The sequence below is a fragment of the Octopus sinensis genome, linkage group LG14, assembly GCF_006345805.1.
Source record: "Octopus sinensis linkage group LG14, ASM634580v1, whole genome shotgun sequence".
In the NCBI taxonomy this organism is placed as follows: Eukaryota; Metazoa; Mollusca; class Cephalopoda; order Octopoda; family Octopodidae; genus Octopus; species Octopus sinensis.
The window spans coordinates 65,415,308-65,434,099 of NC_043010.1; the positions used below are offsets into that span (position 1 = coordinate 65,415,308).

Genomic DNA, 18,792 nt, shown 5'->3' on the forward strand with positions numbered 1-18,792 from the left:
AATATTAGGTTTATAAACCCTAAAATTCACTCTATATTGCCCACGGGCATATAGCGTAATGAAGGTTGGAGAGTAAATCCGCCGAAACATTTTTGTCCAATGTAAATAATGTAAATATATGTTCTATGCCTGAAAATATACACTTTGGTTGCGGTTAGAGCTTATAACATTGTAGATCTGCTCTATCACATCTGATCTTCTCAACAACCAGAGCAACAGCAATAACTGCTACTTATTGATAGTGGTAACTTCACTGGCATTCGAACTCAGAACGCAAAGAGGGGGTAATAAATATATGATGTATGTCTGATGTTCGAGAACAACAGAAAAAATGGAGCGGGTCATTGAGAAGATCATACGTGGATACTTGGCCCGAAAAACACAAGCGATAGAAGGGATTGATCATGCTGGAGTACCAACAAGATTATGGCATCCCACTTTCAGGGTTACACCCATACAATCCATCCAATCCAGGAATAAGCGATCGCCGCCCCAAGTATCTACATCATAAAAAGACAGAAAACGTTGACAGACTGAAGACATCGACCACATTACTGACAATTGCGAAAGATTGTCTTCCTGATCTAATCTTCCCATGAGGCAAAATGCGGTGACCAAACGGTCTGGAACAGAATAACAAAAGAGAAGATAGATAGAAACGAATTTGACGATATTGAGAACGATAGATCAAAAGAATATTGGTGGAACTTAAACAGACCAAGTTAAAACATAACCGCCCAGAAAGTGTTGTATAGAACCACAAAGATATGTTCTGTTGTGGAAATTAGCTGCCTTCTGGACACGAATGTGGTAAGAAAAATACAAGAGAAAGAGGATATCTATGGACCCAAGAAACACTTTCAGCTTCATACCAACTATTACTGGAGCCAGAAGATACATGCTAACACGTCTAGAGCAAAATATGGCTGTAGTTGGGATCTTGGGGGAGACGATGCAAATCCTTAATTCATACGTTACAAATGATCACGATATCTGGGGCTAAGAAATCTGCAAGACCTCCTTAAGATTTAACGTATGTATGAAAACTATCGATGTCAGATTACAGACTCATACGCAGACAAAGACAGGATGTATGTGTGCGTGTAGCCAAGCACAGACATACACACACACACGCGCACACACACACACACACACACACACACACACACACACACACACACACAGACTCATACACACACACATATGTGCATCTAGGATTACTTGTTGTAGCCCGATTTTATGATTCTTTTTCTTTTCCAACAGTCTAATCTGTTGAGTATAGATGATAATAATAATAATAATAATAATAATAATAATAATAATAATAATAATAATAATTTAATAATAATAATAATAATAATAATAATAATAATAATAATAATAATAATAATAATAATAATAATAATAAGGAGTGCTAGCCTTGAAAGCGGCTGGACGTATTCTTCTCTGCCCTAACCAGTCAGCAGCCGAAGACCTAGAAACACTAATACAACCCAGCAGAACAACTGAAAAATAACTGCCAAAACCTGGAATATCTACAATTTCTTGTATTTTAATTTTCCTTCAAAATAGGTTTAAAAACTTGCGTATATACAGGTTTTTCTGGCCGAACACACAAATGATCATCTTTAGAAATTTTTAAACGCTAATATCTACAAATTTCTGTGGACATCTATCCTTTCCTTTCTCCCTGAGTATTCGAAAATGTAACATCCTTTTTATTGCAAGAACACTACAGTTTTCTCTGGTCGGACATGCAAACGATCATCTTCAGAAAAGTTTAAAAATTTAGTATCTAAAATTTTCTCCGAAAATTTTTCCCTTAATTTCTCCCTGACAATGTTAGCATACATTTTATTACAACAACACTATTGAACGCATGATAAAAAATTAAGATTAGCAACTGCCAGTATACGCAAGCTGAGCAATTACGAAAACTGTATACCACAGCAAAACCTATTGGAAGAAAAGAAAAATTCAGTTATGTAAATATCTGCATGTGTGTGCGCGCGTGTGTGTGAGTGTGTGCATATATATATATTATTATTATTATTATTATTATTATTATTATTATTATTATTATTATTATTATTATTATTATTATTATTATTATTATTATTATTATTATTATTATTATTATTTCTATCAGTAATTAGAACAGATCAAGAGGCGTTGGTTCTTCCCAAGGCCAAGTTCAGCGCTCTCATTGATCGCTAGTAGTAGTAAGCAAATTTGATCTCTGCTGACTGAAAATGTGTGACGCTTCTTTCGTTTCCTGTTACCTATAAATTACTTAGTAGATCCGGTTGTTAATTACAGTTTCAATGTGTTGAAAGGGAATATGAGCGAAATAAGGACGATTGACAGGAAAATATGTAAACTGCTGACTTGCAATAAAATGCACCACCCATAGGCATATACAGGTCATCTTAACCTACCCAGAGCTCAAGGAGGTCGAGGCTTGATCCAATTTGAAGTCTCTTACAAAGCCACAACAATTAGACTGGCACAATATCTTGAAACATCTAATGACTAAATGCTAAATCTCGTTGAAAACTAGGAGCAACGTAAGAAGCTTCATTCTGTTATGAAGGAGAGCAAAAAATTTGCTACTGAGTTTATGCATAATACACAGGTTGAACAGCATAAAGGAAGTGCAGCAACTGTAGTTGCAAAGTAGGTGAAATCAATAGCAAAGCAAAATGCGTTTGAACAATTGGGAACAAAACCTCTCTATGGCAAATATGTGGTCCGTTGCAAGCAAGCTGATGTGGACCAGAAGCACACCCGTCACTGAATACGGAGCTCAGGACTAAAGGCAGAGAGTGAAAGCTTTATCTTGGCTGCTCAAGATCTGAGCTTGATAAGCTCAGAAAAAATTATAGATTTCCCAATTGAAATCGAAATTATTGTAGGAGCACATGGAATGATCAACAAAGGAACTGAAAATTATTTAAGAATGATCCTTGGCTTACCATCCGTGCAAGAAGTGCAAAAGATTGTTTCGACTGGTTCGTCACACGTATTGAAAGGATCATTATCGCTGTGAATTTTCTTTCCTTTTTTCCCCTTTGATTTTCTTTGCCTACATTTTTTTTTTATTTTGTCTTTCTTCCCCTTCTACTCTATCACATCACTTTGTAAAGGAACAATCTAGGGTCTTTATCTTAATTGCCTACCAGTTTATACAATGAGTTTCTCTGCCCTATGTGTCAAGAAGACACTCGGAAACAAATGGAAACGGAATTAAAAGAAGATGAAAATAATAATAATAATAATAATAATAATAATAATAATAATAATAATAATAATAATAATAATAATAATAATTTGATTTCTCCGTTAAGAAATCTCTTAATTCCTATTGAAACCTACTTCATATATGTGCGTGTGTGCATGTGCGTAAGTGTGTATAATTTTATGTATGAGTATCGTTATTCATTTTTGTGTGTATATACGTACGCGCGCACACACACACACACACGCACACACACACACACACACACACACACACACATATATATATATATATATATATATATATATATACGCTACATACGTATACACGTACATAACATATTTCAATATAAAGTTACCGCATTCCTTTAATCGTATTAGCGTATTAATGACAGTTCAATATATGGTGTTGATAAGAGCCATGCTATTGATATGTAATAATCTCAGCTAAAGTGCCGTAACATCTTCGATTAAACAGTTTGAAGAACTTCAACTGAATGAGTTTCCCTTGAAGGCGATCCAATTCCTGTTATCAAAGGATCATTAGGAAAAGCTACAAATTGAAAATCTATTTAGACATGCAAACACCTCGTCAGTTCCAACCTACAGAACAATTCCTCAACAAATTTGTAACAGACTTTAGCATCATGTAACTTTGGAAAAAGCATCCTTCAGAATAATTATTCTCCTTCTGTTAGAATATTCCTGGATTTAACCCTTACGCACCACTTCTTGAAAGTGGCAATCCGTCAGTTACGACATTAAGGGTTCCTGCTAATCCGAACAAAATAACAGCCTGCTCGTGAAATTAACGTACAAGTGGCTGAGTACTCCAAATCTGAGAACCACGTTGAGTGTACGTGTGTCTCAAAGACACACGTACCCTTTGAGACACACGTACCCTTTGAGACACACGTACCCTCAACGTAGTTCTCAGAGAGATTCAGTGTGATACAAAATGTGACAAGGCTGTTAGTATTTTATTGACATTGTAATTTACAATTTATAATTTCATTCTGTCTTTACATTCTGAGTTCAAATTCTGCCGAGGTCGACCTTGCCTTTCAACCTTTCGGGGTCGATAAATTAAGTACCATTTGCGTAATGGAGTCGATCTAATCGACTGGCCTCCTCCCCCAAAATTTCGGGCCTTGTACCTAAAGTAGAAAAGATTGTAATTTACAATTTGTACACAGATCCCATTATAGATGTTTAAGAACCAGCCGTGGACAGATTCGTGGTTACAGTCTCTTTAACATGGCCATCAATAAGAGCGAGGGAGAGACTCTCACGGTTGCTGGAGTTGAACTGGCAAATAAAGTGTTTGTCTCATGATCAGCTGCATGTTGAGTCAAGAAAACATCTTTTCATCGGAGAACTGCAGAGCAAGAAAAGTTGTGTACTCCAGAGATCTTAATAAACAAAATGTTTCTCTCAGAATTGTTTCTTTTTATGTTGAAAATCAGTTTAGAATTACTAGAAAATATATTAAGAAAGTATTTCCGTGAGTCATACCATTAAAATTATCAATAAATAGAATCTCAAATGTCCCACGCTTTCTATAAGCTAAAGGATTCCAACGTTAAACTAGCATCTACTTGGCAACAGAAATAATACAAAATCACTTGGAAAAAATAAAACGTAAAAACTTGCAGTAAGTTAAGTCAGATTAACAAACAAAAACTGTTCATATCTATCTAGCAACGGCAAATGTCAAGTCCTTGAGATAATACATACACGCATACATACATACATACATACATACATACATACATATTATATACATACATATATATATATATATTATATATATATATATATATATATATATATATATATATATATATAGGGAGAGGTTACGAAAAAACACAAAAGACGAAGACAGGTGGTGTACAAAACAAACAGATGTATTAGTATAAAGCTCGGGAATAGGAAAAGTCTTTTACGTTTCGAGCCTACGCTCTTTACAGAAGGGGACACAGACAAAATACATATATACAAAATGGGATAAGAACGCAAAACATCCGGACAGGTCATAAAGAAAGGGACAACAAAACATCTAGCTAGACGATAAAAAGAAAACAAGGACGGGCGTTCTTGTCCCATTTTGTATTTTTCACACACACATACACACCACACACACACATACATATATATATATATATATATATATATATATATATATATATATATATATATATATATATATATACAGTATGTATCGTATCTGTTGTGTTTAACGGATCCAGTTTTACAATTTGGGGATGTAACAGACTGAATAATAATAATGATTTCAAATTTTGGCTCAAAGCCAGCAATTCTAAGGGAGGGATAAGTCTATTCATCAACCTCAGTGCGTGATTGGTACTTATTTTATCGATTCCAAAGGAATGAAAGGCAAAGTCGACCTTGTTGAAATTTGCTCTCAACACGTAAGGACGGACGAAATGCCGCAAAGCATTTTGATCCGGCGCGCTAACGATTCTGGTAGCTCGCCGTGTTCAGACTGACAACAATGATGCTAGATATCAATGACTAAGAATTCTAGAAAATTAATAATTGCCTGAACAGAGTGAAGCAGCAAAATACACTTAGGAGAAAGTGAAAGCGTGAAAGAGAAAAAAGAGAGGTTGTGTGAAAGAGAGAGAAAGAGATAAAGAGGAAGAGAAAGAGAGAGAGAGAAAGAGGAAGAAAACCTCTATAAAAGCCATGGTTCCCAAGCTGACAAGTATCACACCTTCGCAAATAAGAAGTGACATTTGTTATTGCCATAGCCTTTACGATAGAATTTACATCCATAATTTTTTTTCATTCTTCCCCAAGTTTATTGAAACTATGAATTTCATTAGACATGTATTTTTGTCTGACCCCGTTCCAATCCTTAAACATGGATACACACACACATACGCACATGTATGTGTGTGTGTGTGTGTGTGTGTGTGTGTATACAGACATACGTACATGCATACATATGTGTGTGTGTTTTAAAAAATGAGACAACAAAACTAAGGCTGTGTAGAATTTATAGAACATTTATAAAGAGAAAGGTAGTCTTACAGCTGTTTCCGAGATATTAGGAATATCCCTTCATCAGGGGCGATATGAGAGAAGTAGTAAAGTTCAATATAAGGAGTTATTTTGGAAAAGGATTGATATAGGAAGTATAAAGGTAAATAAAAGAATAAAAATAAAGTAAAAATATATGTTAGGTGTTTCAGTTGCAGTTCCATTATCCAAGGAAAGTGTTGTGTAGATTGGGTAGAAATGCTTCTTATCCATGATTCTGATATATATATATATATATATATATATATATATATAAGTTAAAAACGTATAGTAAGTAAATGCGTAAACGAAAAACAGACACAAAAGGTCCCCAGCTCATCATCAGTTATCGACCAGAGAGTCAAACAGTTTCGCACCAGGGTTTGCCTGATTGTGCATAAAAGCATATATTAACCAATGAAATTCCAACCTAATTTGATTTCCATGTTTTATTATTTACAATTTCACAATTATATTATAACAGAATATATATTTGTCGTGATAAAACTAGTACTTTCGTGCGTTACGCAATCATCAGGTTTATGCAGTAGTTGTGACAGTCGTGTTCCACAATTGACAACGCTAGTGAAATGATTCACTTGACCTTTAAATAACTTCCGATTGGCTCCAGCAGACTGAATCTTACGAACTGTGTTTTGACCAATCAGTAACCAGCTAAGATATCATTGTTTAATGAGTGCACAACTAAGTATTAGCTGTATTTCGATCAATCAGTATGTGGCTTAGATGTCATGGTTTAGTAGATGTGCCAAATTGGTTAGCAGTTATCCCGCTTTATTCATTGAAATATTTTCGGCAATTGGTGAGCGCCTTAGTCGTCTCGGTATGGTGGGCACGTCAAGATTTCCTTATTTTGACCGCAATTAAAGAAATAATTGTGTGGCTATATTGAAGAATGTTGTCAATAACCTTCCTCTTTTCATTGAATTCTATTGCTACTATTCCTACAATTTTCCAGAAATTTTAGATTTCAATCAAATCAATGTTAATATACGTAACACTGCCAACATCATTACCGTCTCATCTATTATTGTTGTTGTTAGTGGTGGTCATGGTAGAAAGTAGTAGTGATGCAGTAGTACTTGTTTTATTATTATCATCATTATTGCCATAATTATTTTATGTTCTCTCAAAAGTCCACAAAATACGCACACACACACACAAACACACACACACAAACACATACATGCACACCACGCGCGTGCGCGCGCACACATATTTATATTCGGAACGCATAAAGGCAGTTTTATTCTTGAAGTGTTTAAGACTGTCTCTTCGTGTGTAAGAGATGAAGTGCTTCGCATTAACGGAACGAAAACATGGTACGGATCTCTGTAGCCTCTGGACACTCAACACATCAATATACACATATATGCGTATAGATCGCCATGATAGTTCACTAGCCACTACACATTCTTTATTTTCTCTCCTTGTTTCTTCCTGTGTTCCTTTCTGTGGAAGAGCGTAGGCTCGAAACGTTAAAGACTTTTTCACTGCCCGAGCGTAATACTAATACATCTGTTTGTTGCCTACACCACTTGCTTTCGTTTGTTTGTTTTTTTTGTGAATTCTCCCCCTAGATATATATATATATATATATATATATATATATATATATGCGTAGGAAGCTTGCTTACCAACCACGTGGTTCCGAGTTCGTTCCTTACTGTGTAGCACTTGGGCAAGTGTCTTCTGCTATAGCCTCGGGCCGACCAAAGCCTTGTGACTGGATTTGGTAGACAGAAACTGAAAGATGCCTGTCGTATATATATATATATATATTATATATATATATATATATATATATATAATTGTGTGTTTATGTTTGTCTCCCTCTCCGTCGCTTGACAACCGATGCTGGCGTGTTTATATACCCGTAAGTAAGCGACTTGGCTAAAGAGACCGATAGAATAAGTACTAGGCTTACAAAGAATAGGTTCTGGGGTCGATGTATTCGACGTATCCCCTCCTCCGAATTGCTGGCCTTGTGCCGAAATTTGAAACCAGTATTAAACGATTGAAAATTCATTAAATGGGAGCAAGGACAAGAAGAGGAACGTGGAAGTTGTGTTTTGCTGCAGCTTCAACAACGAACAGCAACTCTCATAAACAACGCGAGCAACGATGCTAACAATAACAACAATACTAACAGCAACAACATCGTTCACAATAGGCGCACAACAGTACTATGAACAACGACACTGACAACAATATTAACAATAACAAGAACCCTCACAACAGTACTAATAAAATACAACATTAACAACACTCACAACATTACCAACAACAAAAATAGCAGCAACACTGGCGATAATACTAACAATAATAACATTAACAACAGGCATTGCAACAGCAACATCAACTTTAAGAAGATATATGTAACAAGTAGGGTCCCCATGTGACCACTCGACCAGTATGAAATGTCTGTTAAATCTTCCTCAAATAATACGAAAAGAACCAGTGGTTAATATAGTCCTTGATGTGCTGTCGGAAATAAAATAAAAGAATGGCATGGTCTGCTCATTAGTCCCAGGTGAGTATGGACTCACCTGGGACTAAACAGCAGCAACATTAAAAACTCAAACTTCGAGACCTGTGGCAACTTTATCAAAAACGATATTGAATATAATCACATGGGTACAAGACTTTTTATTCTTTTCTACTCTAGACGCAAGGCCCGAAATTTTGGGGGAAGGGACCAGCCGATTAGATCGATCCCAGTACGCAACTAGTACTTAATTTATCGACCCCGAAAGGATGAAAGGCAAAGTCGACCTCGGCGGAATTTGAATTCAGAACGTAGAGACACACGAAATAGCTATTTCTTTACTACCCACAAGGGGCTGAACACAGAGTGGACAAACAAGGAAGACAAACGGATTAAGTCGATTATATCGAACCCAGTGCATAACTGGTACTTATTTAATCGACTCCGAAAGGATGAAAGGCAAAGTCGACCTCGGCGGAATTTGAACTCTGAAAGTAACGGCAGACGAAATAGTGCTAAGTATTTCGCCCGGCGTGCTAACGTTTCTGCCAGATCGCCGCCTTAGGGCACAATGCTTGAAGGAGGGAACAGCTGATAATGTCAACTCTGATATGTATTTACTGGTGATTTATTTTATCTAACCTGAGTAAATAAATGACAACTTTGCGCTCAGAACATAAAGGGCCGTTACTGAATAACTTATTGCTGGGCATTTTGTCCAACGTTCAATAACATTTTCTCGAACCAAGAAGATATTACCAACAATATTAATAACGGTTTCAAGTCTTGGCACAGGGCCAGCAATTTTTTAGGGCAGGGGTAAGTCGACTACAGTGACCTCAATACTTGACCGGTATGTATTCTATTGACCCCGAAAGAATGAAAAGTAAAGTCAACCGTGGCAGAATTTGAACTCAGAATGTTAACTCACTGCCTTACTAACGATATTAATAACAAACATAAATTAATAACATCAACGACTGCCACAGCAACAGCAGCTGTTCAAGAATTTGGACCTGGAGATCTCCATTTCCAGCGACTTCGAGGGCCACCTCCCAGTGGTGTCGGGTGTCAACGAAGAGCCCTCGACTACAACAAGACGGCCAAAGTTTTTTTCCAAGGTCTGGGATCTCCCGCCCCTAAGCCCTAGACCATCACCTAATCACCCTTAGCCGTCTTGTTGCTTTAACAACAACAACAGCAGCAACAGCACGAATAACAAATTCACAAAGTAAGTTAATTCTGCAGGGGATAGCAACAAAATATCCCTCTATTTCACAACCTAGCTTCTGTAAGCGTTCAGGTTTGTATTTGATGATGTGGTGTTGGTTATGCAAAGACAAGCTGGAAAGAGAGTCAACGAGAGAACGTCCTCGACTATAAACTTCCTCGATCTTAGGTGTCCTGGGTCTAAATGATTTCCAGTAATGATTTCCAGATTAGGTACGAGACCAGTAGTTCTAAAGGGAAGAGGTTATTCGATTATATTGATGCAAGTACTTGAATATTTCAGTATTATATCAAACCCGAATGATGAAAAGCAAAGCTGACCTGGTTTGGATTTGAACCCGTAATGCAAATAGGGCGGAAAAAATACTATGAAGTATTTCGCAACCTAAGCGGTTCTATCAATCCATCATCCAACAAAACAAAAAAATATTTACAACAAAAACCGTCGCAGTAGCAAACAGGATAACAGCACCAAGCTGACGGTGGAAGCGGTATGGATATTCTCACTCCATCGATTCTCGTAAACAATGGAAACAAACATTGATACAATATGTCATGGGAACACACTGGATAATAAGTCCTAGATACACTCTGCCAGATGGACACATTAAATAATATAGTCCTAGACACACGATGCAGGAAAGACACGTTAGATGATGTAGTCCTGTCGGGTGAGCACAATTGATAATGTAGTCCTACTTGCACTGTGTGATGTACTGATTGGATGACGCAACCCAAGATATACAACCTCAGATGCACGTATTACACAATGTAGGTCTAGAAACACCATGTCAGGTAAACACACTGGATAAGGTTTTCTTATAAATGTGGAGGCGCGCGGCTTCGTGTTTAATATTTTCGTTTCGATTCCTAGAACGGACGATGAGTTGTGCTCAGGAGCAAACCACTTCATTTCCTGCTGCTCCAGTTCAATCAGCTGGCAAAAATGAGTGATCCCGACTCGTCCCCCGTCCAAGGATGAACAATATACATACCACATAATCCTGGTAACAGGCCTTATCAGCCTTTAGCGTGCGAAGAACCTTTGCTCTTTTATATACTTTGCCTGTAGAACACATTGCATAATCTATTCCTAGATACGTTGTCCGAAACGAAACAAAAGGGTTGGTCGATACTTTTCAGCGGAACAGGTCTAGCTACCATAAGGATGAATGCTAACGTGGAGTTATACAACAAACATAACTCAAGTTGCAGCTAAGGGAGCTTCTACATGGTAGCTATACATGCTGGATATAGCAGCCGAATCTCTTTTAAGACATGTCTTACAGTGTCCAAAATTACGCAAAAGCATTGATACAGTAAAACTTTATGGAATAAAGTCATATTGGATACATTGAGCTGTTGGAGAAAGACGAGATAGTCGTAGCATTGAGTCCTTTTATCTGTGTGTCGACCAATAACGAAACTATAACAATAACATTGAGCACGGCAATAACAACAACATCAGCACAAAACTGTACTCTTCATTGAGAGAGAGTTGTAAGATAATTCTATCGCCAAAATCTTAATGACAGTTAAAGCTGTAACGAGATGCACAGAGCACGAAAGGGGGTTATATACATTGTGAGAGATATACACAAATCCGATGGTAATTTCAAACTGATGTACACAAGATTATTGTTATTAAAGGCATATATATATATATATATATATATATATATATATATATATATGCGCACGCGTGTGTGTGTATACATATATATATATATATATATATATATATATATATATGCGCACGCGTGTGTGTATACTACCATATATATATATATATATATATATATACTTTTATTCTTTGATTCATTTATTTGTTTCAGTCATCTGATTGCGATCATGCTGGAGCACCGCCTTTAGACAAAGAAATTGACCCCAGGAATTATTCTTTGTACGCCTAGTACTTATTCTGTCGGTATCTTTTGCCGAACCGCTATGTTATGGGGATTTAAACACACTAACATCGGTTGTGAAGCGATGGTGGGGGGATAAACTCACGCACAACTTTCACACACACGGCGTTAGGAAGGGCAACCAACTATAGAAACTTTGCCAGATCAGACTGGAGCCTGGTGCAGCCTTCTAGATTGTCAGCTCTCAGTCAAAACGGCCAACCCATGCCAGCATGGAAAATGGACGTTATACGACGACGATGATTATGATATTGATATATATATATATATATATCCATATATACGACGGGCTTCTTTCAGTTCCCGTCTGCCAAATCCATACACAAGGATTTGGTCAACCCAAGGCTATAGTAGAAGACACTTGCCCAAGCTGCCACGCACTGGGACTGAACCCTAAACCTTGAACCATGTGGTTAGGAAGCAAGCTTCTTACGATACACCCACGCCTGCGCCTATACATACACACACACACACACACATACACACACACACACACACACATACATACATACATACATACATACATATATATATATATATATATATATATATATATATATATATCACCAGCGGTATAAACAAAATTAATGTACACACTACCATTGTTAATGCCAGAGGAACCGCTTGTAAAACATTAGAACATTGCCTACAACTGTACAGTAACTAAAGAATATAGGAAATATTAGTCTAGATTATCGCATAGCACTTTGAATGATACGAGTCAAAGTTTGATGTTGGTCCTGTACTCAGTAGAAGTATCGTACCTCTGGGGCAGTTGGATCCCATCGAGCAGTTTGATTCAGTACCTACATATCACGTACCTGCTTGATCAGGCTTTACTTGGGGGTTATATAGTTTACCGCTATCTAACATCAGTATGAACGTACACGGGAGCCTATCTGTAGTCTCGTGAACTGCTAGGAATGGCAACCAATCTTTATCAAATCAAGCCCTTCTGTTTTAAGAAAGACAGTGCTGACGACTATAATAGTTAAAGTAGTATAGGATATAGTATGCTGGTAAAAAGTTGGCGTGGTGATGACTTGAAGAACTAAACTACAACAATAACCTACGTTACCAATGCTGAACATAACAGCAAGATCATCACTTCCTGCGACAATAGCAACGATACATCTGACATAAACAGGGGCCAGGAGAACTAATAGTAAAATCTCCAAAAAATTTCAGACTGTCATTTTAAAAGAAGTCATATTGGATCCCGTATTTCTATTGAGACGATGCCTGGGGTAAAATAGAGGTTGGACATGTCTAGAAAGCCTTTCCTTATAATTCTGCTCTAAGTTTAAACAACAGCAACAATACAAAATCTGACTTAACAATGATGGATTGGTCTGTAAGAAATAGCAGCTAGATCTTCTTCAAATTACACCATACTGTCTTAAACATGGACTGATGTGTAGTCCTAGATAGAATGAGCCTGTTTAATGATGACGAGATAGAGAAATAGCTGGGACGTCTTTGATGATAAATCTACTGGATCGGATCTGATCTGGATACCAGCATCAACAAGAATAGCGAAAAGAGCAACAAAATCAAGCCCAATGGGTCGTTTGGTCCGTTAGAAATAGTAGTCAAACATCACTCAAATCGGATCCAATGGAAAGAAGACATGGAAGCATATTCGATAATGTTGTCATGACAACGACAACCCGTAAGGAGATAAGGCACGGCTACATAATATCACAGCAATGAAAACAACAAGAAATTTAAAAGAATGTTTCACCTACCTTGAGTGTGTATGTGTATGTGTGTCTGTGTGTGTGTGTGTGTGTGGCGTGCGCGTGTGCGTGTGTGTGCGTGTGTGTGTGTGTGTGTGTGTTTGTATGAATGTTTAAGGATACGTGTGTGAAAGTATGTGTGTGTGTGTATGTGAATGTATATCGTCTTCTATTCTGATTCTTTGATTATTTTTCTGAATTCTCTTTTCTTTTGGAAACTTCCTCCTCGGCTGTTATGAATTATAACAAGAGTTCCATAAACCGTACTGCCTAAGTACAGTCTATAGAATAGTCAAAGAAAAATCATATTGAATGTTTTAAAAAATAACAACACAAACACCAATGACCCCGCCCCCAAGAAACAATAATAATAACAATAATAATAATAAATAATAATAATAATAATAATAATAATATAATAATAATAATAATAATGGTAGCTCTACAGAAATTAGGGAAGCAGGATAGAACAGCACAGCAAAATCCTTGTTTCCGAATTCTTCAAAGATCCGAAAAACAAAATGTTTGTCCTAAGCAGCTGTGTTGAGTTGTGGTTGTGGTGAGTGTTTGGGTTTGCAACAAACTTTTATCGTGTGATACTCTGGGGGTGAATATTTAATGTATTAAACACTGTTGTGCAAATAAATAAGTTAGTCAAGAGAAATTCTGTGATTAATATTTTGTGTTTTAAGCAATTATGTGATACGTTGTGGTGGTAACTTCAAATGACACTTGGAGTGAACGGCGTCAAAATTGAAATGGCAATTTGTGTTGGGATGGAAGCACCGACAGTAGCAGCAACAACAATAACAATGGCAACAACAACAACAACAGCAACAGACAGACAGAGAAAGACGAACAGCGACAGCTGCAGTTACAGCAACAGCAGCAGAAGTGACAGCAACTGCAGCAACAACAACAACAGTATATGGAGCAGCCCCAACGAGAGAAGTAGTAGCAGTGACAGCATCGAAAATACAGCAGCCAGCAGCAGCAGCAACCAAACTACCGAAACAAAAGCAACAACAACAACAACAACAACAACATCTTCAACCGGTGTAAGTGCAATGACAGTAATAAAGAGTAAGAAACAGCAATAGCAACAACACGAATGTGAAAGAAATCAACAACTGCAGCAGTTCGGGAAAAGAAGAGCACTGATTCAGCAGCATGAAGATGAGGATGGACAGCAGCATCAGGAATGCCGTGTGTGTGTGTGTGTATGTGTATGTGTGTGCGTGTGTGTATGTACATACATAAATGCATTTGTACATAATATAAATGTATATATATATATATGCATTTATATATATATATATATATATATATATATATATATATATATATATATATATATTTATACATTTATATAATACATATAAATGCATGTATGTACATAGATATATAAATATGTGGGGGGAATTCATATACATATATATGTGTGTGTGTGTGTGTTAGTGTGTATGTATGTGTATATATGCCTTTATGTATGTACATATATTTAAATATGTAAGCATATATATACATATATATTAAATTAGAGATAAAGCTCCCTAATATTATTATTATATATACATATATGCATATATGTATATATATATATAATGGTTTTACTTATTATATTATATTAAACATTTTAATACTTTTTGATAGTTATAAAAAAAATTAATAAATTAATAAATTAAAAAATTAAAAAATTAAAAGTTTAAGAATTTATAAATTTAAAATTTAAAAATATATAAAAAGATATAAAATTTATAAATATAAATTAAAAATCTTTAATTTAAATAATTTAAATTTAAAATTTTATATTATATATATTTTGTATATTATATTAATTATATTTATTTTTATGTTTTGGTTTATGATTTTCACTGTTTGATTTGCCTAATAGTGGTTTTTATCTCTAATTAAATTTATATATATATATATTTCTTTCCTGGGCAACACCAAATAGCCACAAGTTTGCATATACTTAGATGTGTGTTTGTGTGTATGTCGGTAGTTAGTTACATACATATATAGCTATATTCATGTGTAGATACATACATACATACATACATACATACATGTGCTGCCCCTTTGTCATTGACTGGGGCCATACTGGAGCACGGCTGCTGAAGACAGTGGATTTTATGAACGGATTTATTTTATTCTGCTGGGTAATTATTTCAGTAATTTTTTTTCAGTAATGCAGAACGTAACGGGTATACAAGCTTACAGCTTACGCAACGTAAGTTTTACACACACACACACACACACACACACACACACACACACACAGATTTGAGACTTTTTGTTAGGTGAGGGGCAGTTATGGCCGTCCTAGATTATTGTCTCAACTACATGGTTCCGGGTTCAGTCCCACTGCGTGGCACATTGGACAAGTGTCTTCTACTATAGTCTCGGGCCGAGTAGATTTGCTCGACGGAAACTGAAAGAAACCCATTGTATATATATATATATATGTGTGTGTGTGTGTGTGTGTGTGTGTGTGTGTGTGTGTGTGTGTGTGTGTGTGTGTGTCTATGTGTGTATGTACTTACGTGTGTCTTTGTGTTTGTCTCCCTCCATCGCTTGACAACCGATGTTTGTGTGTTTATGTTCACGTAGTTTAGCGGTTCGGCAAAAATGACCGACAGAATATGTACTGGGCTTACAAAGAATAAGTCCTGGGGTCTATTTCTTCGACTAAAAAAAAAAAAACCTTTTGCGCGGTGCTCCAGCATGGCCGCAGTCAAATGGCTGAAACGTGTGAAAGAATTTAAAAAATGAAAAGAATACATTGTATAAGCTGATCTACCAACTTTTTACTCTAGATTAAAAGAGGCGGCTGTAACAGTATTTTGAACACAGCCTACTAGACACTTCTCGTCACAGCTGACGATCTTGCAGAATGCAGTCGAGACGTGAAGATAATATGAAAGTATGCTGTGCAATAAAATCTTGTCTTACCCTTTTCGATACCAACCCAGCTGAAACTGCCTCTGGCCCTGTAATACAAATGTCTCATTTTCGTAAGTTTTGAATTAAAATCTTCCGTCAGATTTCAGTCACAATTTATGTTTCTAACACTAGCTTAATGATAATCAAGTTATTTTACTAAATTCTTTGATATATTTAAAATAAATGAAAGAAACACAGAGCATTGGGCAAAAACGCAACAGAAACGTCTGAAATTTTACTAAATTCTTTGATATATTTAAAATAATTGAAAGAAACACAGAGCATTACTCTTACTCTTTACTTGTTTCAGTCATTTGACTGCGGCCATGCTGGAGCACCGCCTTTTAATCGAGCAACTTGACCCCGGGACTTATTCTTTTGTAAGCCCAGTACTTATTCTATCGGTCTCTTTTGCCGAACCGCTAAGTGACGGGGGACGTAAACACACCAGCATCGGTTGTCAAGCAATGCTAGAGAGACAAACACAGACACACAAACATATACACACACATATATATATACATATATACGACAGGCTTCTTTCAGTTTCCGTCTACCAAATCCACTCACAAGGCATTGGTTGGCCCGGGGCTATAGCAGAAGACACTTGCCCAAGATGCCGCGCAGTGGGACTGAACCCGGAACCATGTGGCTGGTTAGCAAGCTACTTACCACACAGCCACTCCTGCGCCTACATTGCATTGGGCAAAAACGCAACAGAAACGTCTGAAATTTTACTAAATTCTTTGATATATTTAAAATAATTGAAAGAAACACAGAGCATTGGGCAAAAATGCAGCAGAAACGTCTGAAATTTTACTAAATTCTTTGATATATTTAAAATAATTGAAAGAAACACAGAGCATTGGACAAAAACGCAGCAGAAACGTCTGAAATGCCTCCAAACTGTTTATGGATTTACTTGAGTGAGCTGAGAATCTGTTTTTCGCTGACACAAGAAACTAGACAAAACAATTCCACCAGGAAGTTCACGATGATTCCTTTTATCGGCACAAATGCATCATGTACATTCACGGGATTTCCTTTTGTCAGGCGAGTAACATAGAGTACTTTATTGCTGTTTCGAGTGTGACTCGGGAAAAGATTTCGTTGCAAAATTCCACAACACTTGTAGTAGGACGATGCGGCAGTTTTTAATTCAATCCAGATCAGCAACTACTTGACAGAGATGGACATCACGACTGTCCCTTACCCTCCCTACAATCCACATCTTGCTCCCGGCAGCTTTTGGTTCCGGCCCAAACTGAGCGAGAAGATGATGAAGGAATCCGTTACAAGGATCTTGGATGCATTTATTTTAGGAAGCTTCCATGCAGCTTCACAATGTGGCAGGAGTACTACAACAGGTGCATTGAAGTTAGAGGACTTCTCTGAAATTGAAAAAAAATGTCTCTCTTGGAAACATCGCAAAATTTCCAGAATGCATTTTGTATGTATATGTCTGTCTGTCTGTCTGTCTGTATGTATGTAAGTATGTATGTATGTGTATGTATGTATGTATGTATGTATGTATGTATGTATGTATGTATGTATGTATGCATGTATGTATGTATGTATGTATATATGTATGTATGTATGTATGTATGTATGTATGTGTATATATAGTCAGGTATTTATGAATTGAAGTTAGGAGAACTCGTCACTAACGTAAATTTATTGTGAATATCAATTACTGCCGTTTTACATTTTCTCATTGAGAGTTTGAAACCGGAGGGCAAATATCTGATTGAAGGGGCTGGTGGTGAGAGGCCACTGCTTTAGGGTGATACAGTCTGTACTGCTTTGGGTTGATATCTGTCTGTATTGATCTACCTGTCGGATGTGTCATCACCAGACACATCCGACATATTTCAAACCAGCTCTAGATTTTCAGAGACGCAAAACTCCAAAATCATTGTAAAACTGTGAAAAAAACTGATGACAAACTCACTTCACATGTTCTCTCTCCTCCGTTTTCTCCTATCATATTTAACATTGAACACAAACTCTTTTAATGCATTGTAATAAACTATTCTCCACTATTTGCAATGCAGTTGTGGGTATATTTGAATTTGACAAATTCGGTTTCTGTTTCTGTTTGTAACGGTAACGAGGTCTGAAGTTGGTTACTTGAATATGAAACATTCCATCCAGATGATAT

At 36.6% G+C, this 18,792-nt stretch overlaps 2 protein-coding genes across 2 annotated transcripts in view; one reads left to right on the plus strand and one right to left on the minus strand.

The window, feature by feature from the left end:
• The window catches only part of LOC115219457 (growth hormone secretagogue receptor type 1-like), a 73,670-nt gene extending 58,997 nt beyond the window's left edge, over window positions 1–14,673 (minus strand). The window contains exon 1 of the mRNA XM_036509417.1: window positions 14,630–14,673. The gene's annotated coding sequence lies outside the window, so the exon portion shown is untranslated. The remainder of the gene's footprint in view (window positions 1–14,629) is intronic.
• LOC118766127 overlaps window positions 1–18,792 on the plus strand; it is a 61,633-nt gene that overhangs the window by 15,459 nt on the left and 27,382 nt on the right. The gene's annotated exons all lie outside the window — the stretch shown is intronic.